The sequence below is a fragment of the Camellia sinensis genome, chromosome 7 (assembly GCF_055761805.1).
Source record: "Camellia sinensis isolate YWXY chromosome 7, ASM5576180v1, whole genome shotgun sequence".
Lineage (NCBI taxonomy): Eukaryota > Viridiplantae > Streptophyta > Magnoliopsida > Ericales > Theaceae > Camellia > Camellia sinensis.
In genome coordinates, this window is record NC_138967.1 from 198,729,847 (window position 1) to 198,745,897 (window position 16,051).

The 16,051-nt window shown below is 38.1% G+C and overlaps 1 pseudogene across 1 annotated transcript in view; it reads right to left on the minus strand.

Annotated features, from left to right (window-relative positions):
• The window catches only part of LOC114283118 (proteasome subunit alpha type-2-A-like), a 40,685-nt pseudogene that overhangs the window by 18,377 nt on the left and 6,257 nt on the right, over positions 1-16,051 (minus strand). The window contains exons 4-8 of the transcript XR_014336858.1: positions 7,228-7,444; positions 6,898-6,962; positions 5,551-5,597; positions 4,886-4,961; positions 3,746-3,809 (exon numbers count right to left, since the gene is read on the minus strand). The product of XR_014336858.1 is annotated as a proteasome subunit alpha type-2-A-like (transcript). The remainder of the gene's footprint in view (positions 1-3,745; positions 3,810-4,885; positions 4,962-5,550; positions 5,598-6,897; positions 6,963-7,227; positions 7,445-16,051) is intronic.

Sequence of the window (16,051 nt, forward strand, 5' to 3'; positions counted from 1 at the left end):
CACTTGATTTGGAAACACCATCATGGGAGCTTGACCCAGAGATGCTAGGAACCAGAGGACTACTGGGAGAAGCTGACCCACCAGAAGCTGCAGCAATGCTGTTATCGAATAGTGGAACAATGGCCCAGGCAAATGACTCTCTAAGATTGATGATGCTACTGATGATGACATCCCCAGTACCTCGGGGAGGCAATTTGCAGATGCTACCTTCTCTGATTCATCGCATTCAAGAGTTTCAAAGCATCTGGGTGAGTCTCCTCTCCCTGCTTATGAACCTGTGTTTGACTGGGAAAATGAGAGATCGATGATATTTGGGCAACGGAATCCAGAAGCTCATACGGCACAGTATGGCAGTGGATTGAAGATCTCTGTGAAAGTCTTATCCTTATCTTTTCAAGCAGGGCTAGTTGAGCCATTTTATGGTACAATTTGTTTATACAATAGGGAGAGAAGAGATAAATTATCAGAGGATTTCATCTTCCGTGTGTTACCAGCTGAGATGCGGGATGCTAGTAGTTCTTTTGCACCCACGTTTCCCCTTACTTTACAACCCATGTGCACCTTTTTGACATCCCTGTAGGTCCAGGAGCTATTCCACATACCAACCCATGTGCACCTTTTTTTTTTTTATTTTCTTCTATTCTACTTTTTTGACCCATCATTCCACCATACCTATTTTTTTATTCTTATTCTTATTATTATTATTATTATACAACACCAACACAACCCACAACCACCCGTCCACTTTTCATCTCTTTATTTTATATATATATCTATATATCTCTTTTTATTATATCTCAAAAAAAAAAAAAAAAAAAAAAAAAAAAAAAAAAAAACATCATCCTCTCTCCTCCGTTTGATTTCAAACTCCATTATTTTTATTTATTTTCTCCAAACCACTTTCCTTCTTTCTCCCATCTTTCATTTTTGATTTCAAATATATTTTTATTATTTCTTTCTTTATTTTTCTTTCACATTATTTTTAATCTTTTTCCAATTCCATTCATCCCATCTAGCTTTGCATACCAAACCATATTTTATTCATCTCAGGGATCAACCCCGATCACAATTTTACACACAAAAAAAAATAAAAAAATAAAAAATACAAACAAACAACCACATCCACAGGCGGGATTTTTCTTCTCTACTCTGCCGCCGGTCTTTTCTTCTTGCCTCCGTCTTGGGCGGCCCTTGCCGGTGTTGCCTCCGTGTTTCCCACTCCACTGGGCATGATCACTACTCCCTGCTCCTCCACTGCAGCATATGGTGGCCCTCCAAATCGGAACATAACAGTGGCCTTCCGCTTCAGCTCCTTGTTTTCTGCCTTTAGCACACTTATCTCTGCTCGCGCATCCTTATACATGCGTTGGAGCAGAGCCAGCTGGGAGTTTAATTGTTGCACCTCATTTGTCCTGCTCTGCAGCCGGTGCGACAAGTTTGTGACCGCAGTCATGGTTTCCACACATGACTTCAGAGTATACTGATTGGCCTCAATATCAGTTTGCACCGCCATTTTTTGCTCCACCGACCGCATCGGAAAGTTCAACGGAGCAAACACAGAGGTGTTTGGTTGAGGTTCACTGGCCACCGCACCAGTTCTCTCTCTTGTTGACTCATTGAGGTCGGGAAAGAGAGTGAGTAGACCACGGGATGAAGAGGCCATATTCTGGGTAGCTGAACGGGAAGAAGAGGCCATGTTTTTTGGGTTGCTGAGTGTTTCCGAGAAGGGTTGGATACAGAGTATTTACAGATTGTTTCCGAATAACAAGTTCAGAGGTTTCAACTGGTTTGTTATGCTTCCAAGCCTCAGACTTCGCTTTGGTTTATAAAGACAGAGACGACGAGGCCGACACGCGCTCTGTCAATCACGTGCATCGCCGCGTGTCAGGCGCCCCTTTTGATGACTCGACGCTTTCTGTCGGGCACGTCTTTTGATGACTTGGGCTCGCCTTTTGATGGCACGCCTTTTTATGGATTGGGCATTCCTTTTGATGGCACGCCTTTTGATAGATTGGGCACACCTTTTGAGGGTGCGATTTTTTATGGGTCCGACAAGACTCTGTAAACTGTCCCGACATTGATTCCGGTTAGCTCCTTCATGGGTCCGACAAGACTATAAACTGTCCCGACGTTGATTCCGGTTAGCTTTTACAAGGGTCCGACAAGACTCTGTAAACTGTCCCGACATTGATTCCGGTTAGTTTCTACAAGGGTCCAGCAAGACTCCGTAAACTGTCACAACATTGTCAGCTACAACGGTCCGACATGACCCCATAAACTGTCTTCTACATCGGTCTGACACCGCCATACAGTGTCCTCTACCACGTTATGACACCCCCATACAGTGTCCTCTACAACGTTATGACACCACCATACAGTGTCCTCTACCACATTATGGCACCACCTTTCAGTGTCTTCACCAACGGTCTGACACGACCATACAGTGTCTCCTATCCTTTTTTATTTTTATGTATTTTATTATTTTGTTCCTCTCTTCAAACTCAAGTTGGCTAGTTTCTATCCTCCTTGAGTTTGCGGGGGGCTGCTAGAATTTACCATCACCTACCACCACTACCACCTCACCTACTCCACTAAACCTAACCCACTACACCACTACCACCTCACCTACTCCACTAAACCTAACCCACTACACCACTACCACCATCCACTACACCTACATCTATATAAGGAACCATTTGTAATATACAGAATATAAATAAGAAATCAATCAATAATACAATTCTCTATTTCTCTTTATACATTAAATTTCTACACATATGCAAGAGCCAAGATCAAACCCATGGTATACAGAAAATAATAGAAGAGGAAAAGAAAATTAAATAAATACATATGAAGGCACAGACCACAGGTCCATTTTGACTATGAAAAGGTCAAATACACAAAAATCAGCTTAATCTAGCTTCAAAAACCTTCAACCTAAATTTTTGCTTTCAAGTTTTTCTTCTGAACTCCAAAGAGTTCTGTAAAAAGAATGGTGTATTGTTCGTTTTCCTAGGATCACAAAGTTAACTTTCTAATTTGCTACATTTACATTTCCTCAAAATATACTTTTTTTCCCTTTTGATCAAGCAAGTCACTTAGCACACTGCCAGCCTTATTTCTCAGCAGGGTGAAGACCCTCCTGCAAAAGTTTCCTCCTAGCACTCCAAGGTTTTCATGGATCATAAGGTTACCTCCTAAAATTCTTTTTTGATAAGAATTACCTCTCAAATTCTTGCTGCATTTATTCAAAATAATTTTTTTCCTTCTTCTTTTGATCAAAAAACTGCCTAGCACACACCCAACCTTCACGTGGTATGTAATTGGTCTCTCCGCTTCAATATCAGAGTAGTTTATCACATCTTCACTGGTGTGCTCGCCAGTGATGAGTTAGGCCGAAACCATTGTCAACAAACTGTTATTTTTCTTGCAACCAGCAGGGTAAATAAACCCCTGCAAAGCCTGACCTCTTTCCACCTTTCCACAAATATACCTTAATACTAACAATAAAATTTAAATTTTTCTATAAGGGACACCCAGCGGCTTAGGTTACATTCCCCCAATAAAGAGACTCAAGTTCGAGTCTCTGTACCTTACCTATCCAAAAAAATTAAATTAAATTTAACATACAACTGGATTGAAATAATAAAAACTTGTCTGTCAGGCAAATGCACATAAACAATAGTCAAGATTTCTAGCCAAAACGACAAACAGCATGAGATGTAAACTGATAGAAAGCACTTACCTTGACTGTGTGAACTCCTGCATAACAGCAGCAGTTTCCCTTACAAGTTGACAGGAATTGGTTCCTACACATTACCATCATCAGATCACATTGCAAGTTTTAGTAGCTATAAAAGCTGTAATATTTTACAACAAAAAAATACAGATAGCATAAACATAACAGAGGATTAAGTTGTGATTTCCAAAATGAATTCGCAGGGGTACTTCATGTATCCAAGGTCACATTGAGCAACATCTAAATAACATGAACCATTACTAACATATACTTGTCCAGTTGAGAAACTACAAAAATGTGACCTTCAAGAAGAGCGACACACTAGTAAGAAGACGAAACTCACTGTACACGTGCACCACCTTCTTAGACCAATTTTTAACCTAACATTCTCATTCTCACCAAAAGTAATCAACAAAATCATGCAATGAGAAGCCGAAAAGGAAATTCCTTTTTGAGAAGCCAATAAATAATATTAGAGAAGCTAATTTGGCCTTCATTAAGCACTCAAATTTTGGTAGAAAAAATTAAAATTATTTTGAAAGACTGCTCTGGAAACAAGGGTAAGTAACAATTGATGTGGCAAACAAGTATTTTCACTTCTCCCCAAGATTTCAGCCACCCATGCATGTTAATTGTGATATCACAAGAAATACATAATGATGTGGGATAAATTCACGAGAGATATTAGAAGAAAATAATATCTTGAAAATCTAACTTCTAGAACTAGTTATATAGCCAAATTCAACAGAGATAGGAAACAATGGGCTTCTTTGGTTTGTATCTCAAGATACAATTTTTGAGAAAATTTTGTTTGGTTCAAATTTTTTGAATTTTTTTTTTTTAAAATTACTCTCTTCTACACATCAATCAATCACTTTTTCTCTCTCCTCTCTCCTTCTCAATCACTTTTTTTCTCACACACATCTACTCAACTACAACAAAATATCAAATCATTCCAAACTCCAAAACTATTTTCAAAATATACAACCAAACAAACCAAAAAAATTTCTAAACTCTCAACAAAAACCAAATTTTTTTTTGAAAATTTATCTCAAAACACAAACCAAACAAACCCAATAACAATAAAAATAAATAAAAGACCGACAAGTAGAAAAAACGAACAACATAACAGAACAGAAATTTTACTTTGTATAATCGGTGATATTGTTCTGCTTGCTTCCTACTTTTTCGAACCAAAACCCGAGAATCAGGACCCATGCCGCTGCATAAGAGAAGAAAATCAACTGAAAGAGATACAAGTTGTGGAAAATAAATGAAACAAAATAGAAAGAATACAAGCAGAGACAAAGCAAAAAGAATACAAGCGAAGAAAATAATTATGACATCAAGGCAATGTTTGATCACCATACAGTGAAGGCTCCATTCACACCTAGGCTAGAAAGATGACCACATGTCGAATTTTCAATAAAGCACAATTCAATTGAAGTCGCTATATATGGATTCACCAATTACTAAGCCACCAACCTCTGACTGCATTAGATATTTTTAAGGGTAAGATACCATAATGCATCTCCATCTCATGAAATCATTCCAGGAGGGCCTTCTCAAAAAGATATAAATATGGTAAATTATAAAGAACTGCCACTTGGGCATCTGAGACTAATTAGAGAACCAACTGCTCAATCGCTCAAAGACTTATTTTAAAGTTCAAGACATTAATAAACTTCACTATCAGCATGCATTCGTGCCTTTTCCACAATTTTTTGTTTCAAGATAACTTTAAGCTACGATATTGTGCAGTATTGGGGCAATGGAATCAACAAGATGATATAAGCATTAAATATTTAAACCTGTATACAACTCCAATATTGGGGGTCAATATCTGAATCTTTTGCACCTGCAATCCAACAAATCCAAGAATTATAGCGAGCCCCTCTTATTTATCTTTGATACAAAAGAAACTCAAGAAAAGATTGAACGAAAACAGCAAATGCTTCAAAAAATCATCAACCAGTCGGGCAATGCACACAAAATAGTGAAGTGCCAACCCGAATATTACAAAAAAAAAAAGTAACATAAAAATGAAATAAAATGAAAATTTCATATCTAACAACCATAATGGGTTTCTTCAATCCTTTTTTTTTCCTCCTACAGATGACCTAACAAAAGCAGACAGCAATATGATATGGATATGCATAACTGAGTAATCGATTTCAATTTAATGCATAAAGCAGGAACAGCAGGTCTCCAGACTGCACTGTTCCATCAATATAAAGAGATGGAGAAGAAAAGAAAGAAAAATGTCGAACATACAAAAAGCGCAAAATTACAATTTAGGTGGCCAAAATAACCAACAAAATTAGAGGCAGAGCTCTTGAACCTCCTCTTTCTATAAAAGGCATATAGGCATCAATTTAAGGGAGTTGGTATTTTGTAGGATAAAAGCATGAAAAGGAAAAACAAAACCTTATAGAAACATTAAGCTTTAGAGGGAAAATAGTCCGATAAAAGTTGAAGCCACAAATCTTGGCCAACATCACATTCATTAAAGGATGCATGAAAAAGGAAAATTCATGAAAAAGGAAAAGGAAAATTCAACTCCCTTAAATTGATGCCTATATGCCTTTTATAGAAAGAGGAGGTTCAAGAGCTCTGCCTTTAATTTTGTTGGTTATTTTGGCCACCTAAATTGTAATTTTACGCGTTTTGTATGTTTGACATTTTTCTTTCTTTGCTTCTCCACAACTTCACAAGACTGCATATCACTGCATCCCCGTATGCATAAACATCACATTCATGCTTCAGTCACATTAAAGGATGCATGAAAAAGGAAAATTCATGGAAATTATTGCTTGCATCGATTGCCTTTTGACCTTGGTAAAGATTGGCAGATGTATCTGTGTTTACAGGCATATAGAAATATGGATAGCTGAGCTATGGCAAGGATATTGAATACCTCTGAACAATTTGCAATGGTGGGAACTGAGGATGACAATTGTATCTGTCATCCAAGAAAAAATATCTAGCACACTAAATATTCATGAAGGCACACATCAAGAGAAATGGAGGGCAAAAGTGACCATAGATGAGGCTGATTTACAATTTTAAAAACATAAATAAAAGAAAACTATGCAAAACAAACAAAGTCGTGTGCTAGAACTAGCAACCTAGAGCCATGGTAAAAAGTATATACTAACCGATGCTTCAGCAACCAAGATAGATGGTAGCTTCTTCTCTGTTGCAATAACGACACCATTAGCAGCTGCAAACACCAAAACAAGTAAAATATATCAAAAAGAACTCATCACAACAACATGAACAGCTCTAGTGATTATGTATTGCTTGTCAATAGAACACAAACAAAACAGCACGTATCTCAGAATTCAAGTTTTAATTTGCAAATTGCAACACTCTGTGTCAATCAAAAAAATAAAAATAAAATAATAATAATAATTTAACATCCAACTGAAAAGGAATATTGTACACAACCACATAATATTATGTGGACATAGTAGGTCTCGTATTACCTTTAATCCCTAAAGATGTTTGACCAGATCCAACAGCGGTTAAGGCATGTTTGATTTGAACAAGCTTTCCAGAAGGAATGTTCCAAAGTGTATCATGGGTAAGAAAAAAACAAATTATTAGGGTTAGGAAAGGCACATAAATATAAGAATGCGTGAAACTTTTTCTAGCAAGGACGTAGAAAATTGTTTGCAAAAATAGAAACAAGTGAGTCCATACCTAAATGTGGTTAGAGAGAATGAATACTGACTATCTCCCATGATGTGTTGGGTGGAAGGAGCGCAAACAACCTTGTAGAATCAACTGTTTAAATAAGAGAGTGGCGACATCACCTTCTTGGAAACAACAAAAATGCTCGGATGCAAACACGAGATCAAACATGCACATGGAGATGAATCCAGACAGGTTTAACAAATGTTTTTCCTCTTTTGGTAACCAATGAGAACTGATATGATGCATAAAATTAATTCTGGTTCCATCAACTCCTTTTAAGTTTATGCAACAATTATTAGATAAGTATGGTTACATTTCTTGCATTACCTTCCAGTTTAAAACAAAGCCCATCAAAAAAAATAAAATAACAACACAGAAACCTCATAGTTCACAAGGATATGCAATATTACAAATCCAATGAAGACCCAACAAAACCTTAACCTCGATCTACAAAACCCACAAAACTTTAAGAAGTAAAAACAAAGCGTTATGAAATGAATCAAAACTGTTTACCACTACACGCACCTCCTCAAAGAGGTACAAAATGTACAACTGCAAGTTAAAATGCGTTACAGAAACTACATAAATTAGGGCACAGATTCTTCCATTAAAATGCGTTAAAGAAACATGAGAGAGAGAGAGAGAGAGAGAGGACTCACCGGACACCATGGAAGATCACAGTCGATGCCGGCATCAATTCGCTGCGTACGCCGTATTAGATTGGGGAAGAAGAAAAGGCACTATTGACTGTCGTCGATCGACTGATGAGAGAAAGAAAGAAAAATATTTGCAATTTGCTCCTACAGTGTATGTAATTTCAATTTGAACGTGGGATTTTTTTGAGGTCAGATCCTCTAGAGTGGAAGTCGCCGATGTAGTTCTATAACGACGTCGTTTTTGTCATAAACACACATAAATTATTAGGGTTAGGAAAGGCACATAAATATATGAATGCGTGAAACTTTTTCTAGTAAGGACGTTGAAAATTGTTTGCAAAAATAGAAACAAGCGAGTCCATACCTAAATGTGGTTAGAGAGAATGAATACTGACTATCTCCTATGATGTGTTTGGTGGAAGGAGCGCAAACAACCTTGTAGAATCAACTGTTTAAATAAGAAAGTGGCGACATCACCTTCTTGAAAACAACAAAAATGCTCGGATGCAAACACGAGATCAAACATGCACATGGAGATGAATCCAGACAGGTTTAACAAATGTTTTTTCTCTTTTGGTAACCAATGAGAACTGATATGATGAATAAAATTAATTCTGATTCCATCAACTCCTTTTAAGTTTATGCAACAATTATTAGATAAGTATGGTTACATTTCTTGCATTGCCTTCCAGTTTAAAATAAAGCCCATCAAATAAAATAAAATAACAACACAAAAACCTCATAGTTCACAAGGATATGCAATATTACAAATCCAATGAAGACCCAACAAAACCTTAAGCTCGATCTACAAAACCCACAAAACTTTAAGAAGTAAAAACAAAGCGTTATGAAATGAATCAAAACTGTTTACCATTACATGTACCTCCTCAAAGAGGTACAAAATGTACAACTGTAAGTCAAAATGCGTTACAAAAACTACATAAATTAGGGCATAGATTCTTGTTGGAAAAAATGATTTTTTGATGACTTTAATTGAATATTAAAGTGGGTCCCAATCGTTTATTGTGTTGAGTCCAAGCGGGTCTAGATGCTTTGCAATGAGATCTTTACACCACAAATAGAATGGCCAAAAACCATTGAGAATTGAATGAGAAATTGCTCCATGAAGTTAGCTTCATGAAAGAGTTAATGAGATTTGTAACTTCTGCCTTTATTGTAGAGTTTAATAGTGCATTAGTGACCAGCCATAACAGCTGGAGGTTTCTCCTCTCTCCTTTATACATGTAAAAATTGAGACCCCTGTCAAGTCTCAAACACAAAAATTGTTCCTTCCATTCTTTAGTCAGTTTGTTGGAAAGTTCCTATAGTGAGAGAGTGCTGCCATGGTTTTGTTCGCTAAGCTAGACAAAAAGTGCTTCTACCGTAGCTGGTTTTTGACCGTCGTATCCTGGGAGATAGACGCCGGAATTCCTCAAGCACTCGACTCGTGAGGCCGCAAAATCTATTTTAAGGAAACTGCTACTGTGCAGGCTTCGGTTTGCTTTCTTTACCATTTTTATTGTATTGTGTATTTCTGTTGTAATTCTCAACATGTGTGCTTGGTATTTTTTTTTTAATTTATTCGCGAATCTATTTATTTAATTTCACAATTTGAACAACAAGCTTAAAATAGATTTTTGATGTTTTCATAAATTATATAATTAGATTCATAAGATTACATGCTACTGTTTTACTTCTCATTGTCTATGGTTGCAATCCAATTTATTAGATAATTAGTTTACGTTTATTAGATAATTTATGGTTGATTGCTTCCAGTTTTTTTTTAGGGAAAATTATTGATAAATCCCATTTAAAAGTGTTTTAACCCAAGAAGTCCATGAAGGAATTTTTTAACCCATTTAGTCCCATGTATGTATAGTTTTATTCCATAAAGTCCTTTTTCTTGATTTACACTATTTTCTTGGACACTTATGCCCTTATATTTAATTTTGATACCCTTATAAATATTTTTTGAACGGTTAGCAATTTTATGATGTGAACATTCATATTTTAAAATTTACATTGGTAGGAATGTAAAATTGGCCCGTGGGCAGCCCGAAACTCGCCCGCGAGCCGGGGCGAGCCCGTCCCATTAACAATGTGAATATTCACATTGACATGTTAACATTCACATTAATAGGAGTGTAAAATTGACCCGCGTCCTGTGGCGACGCGAAACCCGCCCGCGGTCCATGGGCAACCCGGGGCGGGCCCAATTCGGCCTGTTGACAATGTGAATATTCACATTGACATGTTAACATTTACATTGATAAGAGTATAAAATTGGCTCGCAGCTCATGGGCGGCCAAAAGCCCGCCCGCGGCCCGGGGCAGGCCTGGCCCGTTGACAATGTGAATATTCACATTGACAAGTTAACATTCACATTGATAGGAGTGTAAAATTAGTCCGCGTCCCGTGGCTGCCCGAAACCCGCCCACGGCCCATGGACGGCCCATGGCGGGCCTGGCCCGACCTGTTAACAATGTGAATATTCACATTGACATGTTAACATTCACATCGATATGAGTGTAAAATTAGCCTGCGCCTCGTGGATGCCCGAAACCCGCCTACGGCCCGTGGGCGGCCCGGGGCGGCTTGTTGACAATGTGAATATTCATATTGACATGTTAACATTCACATTGATAAGAGTATAAAATTGGCCAGCAGCCTAGGACGGGCCCGACCCGGCCCTGCCCGTTGACAATGTGAATATTCACATTGACATCTTAACATTCACATTGATAAGAGTGTAAAATTGGTCCGCAACCCGTGGGCGGCCCAAAGCCCGACCGCAGCCCGAGGCGGGCTTGGCCCGACCCGTGACAATGTGAATATTCATATTGACATGTTAACATTAATATTGATAGAAGTGTAAAATTTGCCCGCGGCCCAGGGTAGGCCCTGCCCGGCCTGTTGACAATTTAAATATTCATATTGACATGTTAAATGCACATTGATAGGAATGTAGAATTGGCCCGCGGCCCGTGGGCTGCCCAAAGCCCGCCCACGGCCTGGGGCAGGCTCGTTTGGGTCCGGGCCTGAGCATCTCTGAGACCCTAGGTTAGGGCCTAGGTCATCACTTTGAAGCCCGTCCCGGCCCATCGGCCCGCTTAAGGCCCATTCAAGGCTCGATCCGAGGCCCAGCCCGCTCAAGGAGCAATGTATTTTTTCGTGGAAAATAATAAAATTTCAGTAGAAAAAATTAAAAAGAATTAAAAAAAAAATGGCCTGGCCCACCCAAGCCCGACCTATGCTCGAGGCTAGGCCCAGGCCCACTGGCCCGACCCGAGGCTCGATCCATCGGCCCATCCAAAGCCCAAATACCCTTGTGCCAGGGCTAGGGCCTGGGCCTAATTTTTTTGCCCGTGGGCCAGCCCGAGAAAGGTTCGTTTGGGCCTAGGCTCGAGCCTAGTTCGAGACCCTAGGCTAGGGCCTGGGCCATCACTTTGAAACCCGGCCCAGGCCATCGGCCCGGTTAAGGCCCATTCAAGGCTCGGTCCGAGGCCCGGCCCATGTCAATGTGAATATTCACATTGTCAACAGGCTGGGCTGGACCAGCCTAGCCCTGGGCCGCTAACCAATTTTATACTCTTATCAATGTGAATGTTAACATGTCAATGTGAATATTCACATTGTCAACAGGCCGAGCTGGGCCCGCCCCGGGCCGTGGGTGGGTTTCGGGCAGCCACGAGGCGCGGGCTAATTTTACACTCCTATCAATGTGAATGTTAACATGTCAATGTGAATATTCACATTGTCAACGGGCCGGGCCGGGCTAGGCTTTTGGCCGCTTATGGGCCGCGGGCCAATTTTATACTCTTATCAATGTGAATGTTAACATGTCAATGTGAATATTCATATTGTCAACGGGCCGGACCGGGCCCGCCCGGGCCGCTCATGGGCTGCGGGCTGGTTTCGCGCCGCCACGGGACGCGGGCCAATTTTACACTCCTATTAATGTGAATGTTAACATGTCAATGTGAATATTCACATTGTCAACGGGCCGGGCCGCAAACGGGCTTTTGGCCGCCCATGGGCCGCGGGCCAATTTTATACTCTTATCAATGTGAATGTTAACATGTCAATGTGAATATTCACATTGTCAACGGGCTGGACCGGGCCCGCCCCAGGCCGTCCATGGGTCGCGGCTGGGTTTCGCGCCACCACGGGACGTGGGCTAATTTTACACTCCTATTAATGTGAATATTAACATGTCAATGTGAATATTCACATTGTCAATGGGCCGAGCCCGCCCCGGCCTGACTCGAATTTTTCCGGGCGCTCACGAGGATCGACATGGGTTAGGCCCCTACACATTGACGATATGAACATTCATATTGACCGTGTGAACATTCACATTAGGGGTATTTTGGTAATTATGTCACCCATAGGACTTATTGAAGCATAAAAAAATAACGTGAACTAAATAGAACATAAGTAGATGAAAAGGGTATTTTGGTCTTCTTATCTCAAATAGGATCTAATGGAATAGTCAAAAAGAATATGGGTTCGATGGAATAAAACTCTTAGAAAGTGGATTTATCAAAAAAACTCCATTTTTTTTAATATGATTTGCATGACTTTTGAGTTTGTCATGGTCTGATTTTAGTTGCATGTTTGGTATTATAATAATAAATAAACAATAGAACAGATGTGCTTGCTGCCTATTACAATCGTGCCCACTGTTGAATTTTTTTTTTTATAAATTTACTCATGCTCATAGACTTTCAATTTTATGGTTTTTAGTCCACTGGCTTTTTCCTGGAAATTCAATATTTGTAAATTTTGCAAGTTTTGACATGGTATTTAGTTTCTAGCTTTTAGTTTTCTTACATGATTTAATCTTTAGAATTTTTCGCATGTTAATTGCTAAATGGTTATTGGTTTCTAACAATTATTTATAATTCTTGCCTATTAATTTTAGTTTAATGTATTTTGGAGTTATAGAGTTTTGTAACTTGTATGAATTTATGTATATTAATATTCTGAATTTAATTTGGTGCATTAATCTGAATTATTTAATTGGGTACATTAACCTCGAATTTAACTTATTTGTTTGGAGTTATTAGTTCAAATGTTTATTATGAATTAATTTCATTCATAACTCAAAACTATTGAACTTTATTTTAAAGTTTTAATTTAATTGGCATTTTAATTCATTCGTTAATTTTATAAATAGTTGACTAGATGGTTTCAATTATTTATTATATTTATTTTTTGCTTAGATTATTTGTTTGTATTTTGTTGTGATTTTTTCTGCTAAATTTCTTTACAAGAATACTTATGCGAAAGGGAATGGAAAAACAAATACAAAACCAAATAAATAGTATTTGGGATGTAAAAACAAAAATGTTTGGACTACTAACTTTTGTGTTGAATAGGAATACCTAAGCGTGAAAAGGCTTTTGGACTAAATAGAATCCTAATGGATTGGCTATTTTATTTAAATGGTTGAAGCATTTTTTGCTTGAGATTTTGTTGGTTTGTTTACCAATTTGTAGTAGTAAGTTTTATTTGCTTGTATTATTAAAAGCATTTTATATGCATGTATTTGGTTGTAACAATTTTTAAATTGCTTGTAAGTTTGGAATTTCGTTTGGTTTTCTGTAATAGAAACCAAAGTGTTTAACCTTGGCTAAAGAGTAGTTCTTGTTTGTTCAGAAATGACAACTAAGACGGATTTTGTTTCAAACCTTTGGGGTTTGAGGAAGTATCTAGGTTTAATCATTTTATTCTCAAAGTGTTGGAAAACCAAGTTTGGAGAAAATCTTTGATTATAATCTGATTATTTCCAAAGTGTTTTGATTTATAATCTGATTATTTCCAAAGTGTTGTGGTTTTGAGAAAAGAAATTAAATTTTAGCATTAGCTAAAATATTTCTGATTTTTATTCAGAAATCATGGGTTCAATTCCGGGAGTACCGGTTAACTTTTATGGGCTCAGTTCCGGGAGTACCGGTTAACTTTTATGAGTGGTGTAATTCTGGTAACAAATTTTATTTGCTTGGGAATTGGTTTGTTATAACCTGGTTTATTCCCTGGAAATCTTAATTTTAAAATTGTTTCCTATGGACTAGGAGTCAACATGCTCTTGGATGTTTTGTCAAAAGGTTAACTGGGTTTTAAGTGGCACCGATGTGACCCCTCCCAGGAACATCGATGTGACCCCTCCAGTCTTCCTGGGAACATTCCTGACCATGTTCGATTCTAGGTTAAATGGTGAGACTAGTTTTGAATTAAATTTCCATCTGAGGGATTTTCTAAGGGTTAAGTTTAATTTCTGGAATCACAAAAGTGAAATTCTGTTGTGATGTTTCAAAAATGGCTTCAAAATGTGACAAACAGAAATGTTGTTCCACCTGACATCCTTAGCCTCGCAAGATTCTTAAAGGAAGATCTTGAGAGATCAAGTATGATTAAAGGAAATCATAAGATTGCATTAAAATATCTTTGAATTGATTAGAGGCAATTAGTATGGTATCCTTGTGTTATTTATAGCATTTATGATTGCTATGTGACTTTGCTTGAAAGCAAAGATGAGACAACCTGTTATAGTGGGTGAATATTTTTTTGATTTTTAAATTCCAAATATATTCTTAAATTGGTAGCTCCTAGTGAGTACAAGATCACTGATCACAGAGATAGAAAACTGGTGGTTCCTAGGAGGTGTTAGACCACTGGCTACACAGTTATGAGATTGTGGTTCCTAGTAGTGAACAGATTACTGATCACATGTCAAGACATCATGGTTCCTAGTAGTGGAGAGGCTACTGGTCATATGTCAAGACATGATGATTCATAGTAATGAAAGAGTCTATTGATCCTATGTCAGGACATTGTGATTCCTAGTGGTAAAGTGACTACTGATCACAGGTTAAGACATTGTGATTCCTAGTAGTAGAAAGTCTACTGACCACATGCTGAGAAATTAGTGATTCATAGTGATAAGACTACTAGCCATGTTATGAAGTTTCATATAGTAGACTATTGAACACTGGTTTTGTGTTTCCTAATAGTAAGACTATTGGCTTCAGAGTGATAGGTTGGACCAAATATATTTGGGTTCCTAATTCGGTTGATGACATTCTGGGAATGTATTTACTGTGATATGATTTTGAGAGTTTCATAATCATTGTGGCACAAGGAATTATTTAAAGACCCTGTACGAATTTTCGGAAAAGGCCAAAAGCCTTTGCATAAATTCTACAAATGTGGGGGTGTCATGCAAAAGGCGGGAATACCTAAACCCAAGAGGGTTAAGATAAGCCTAAAAATCCGTTGACTTTGTATTCAACGATTATGCACAGTATAACAGTGCATATCGATTTCTTGTGGTTCAGTCTGCTATTCCAGTTATACACAAGAATACTATCATGGAATCAAGAAATGCATCTTTCTTTGAAAATGTATTCCGAGTTCCATGAAAGAGGTTGAATATGACAATGATTACATAGCTAATCGAACAAATGATCACTTGCGTGATCAAGTTGATGATCAAGCTGAAGATGTAGATGAGTTAAGAAGGAGTAAGAGGGTTAGGACTGCAAAGTTCTTTGGTCCGAATTTTTTGACTTATATGTTAGAGGGAGAATCTCGAACTTTCCATGATGCTGTGACTTCACCTGAAAGTCCTTTGTGGAAAGAAGCAATTAAGAGTGAAATTGACTCCATCTTGCAGAATCATACTTGGGAGTTGGTTGATCTACCCCTAGGCAGTAAGGCCTTGGGAGTAAGTAGATCTTTAAAAGAAAGATGAAAGCTAATGGGTCAATTGATAAGTATAAAGCTAGACTCGTTATCAAAGGATACAAGCAGAGAGAAGGCCTGGATTACTTTGATACGTATTCACCTGTGACAAGGATTACATCCATTCACATGGCGATTGTGATAGCAACGCTACGTGGTTTGGAGATACATCAGATGGATGTAAAGACAGCTTTCTTAAATGGAGATTTGA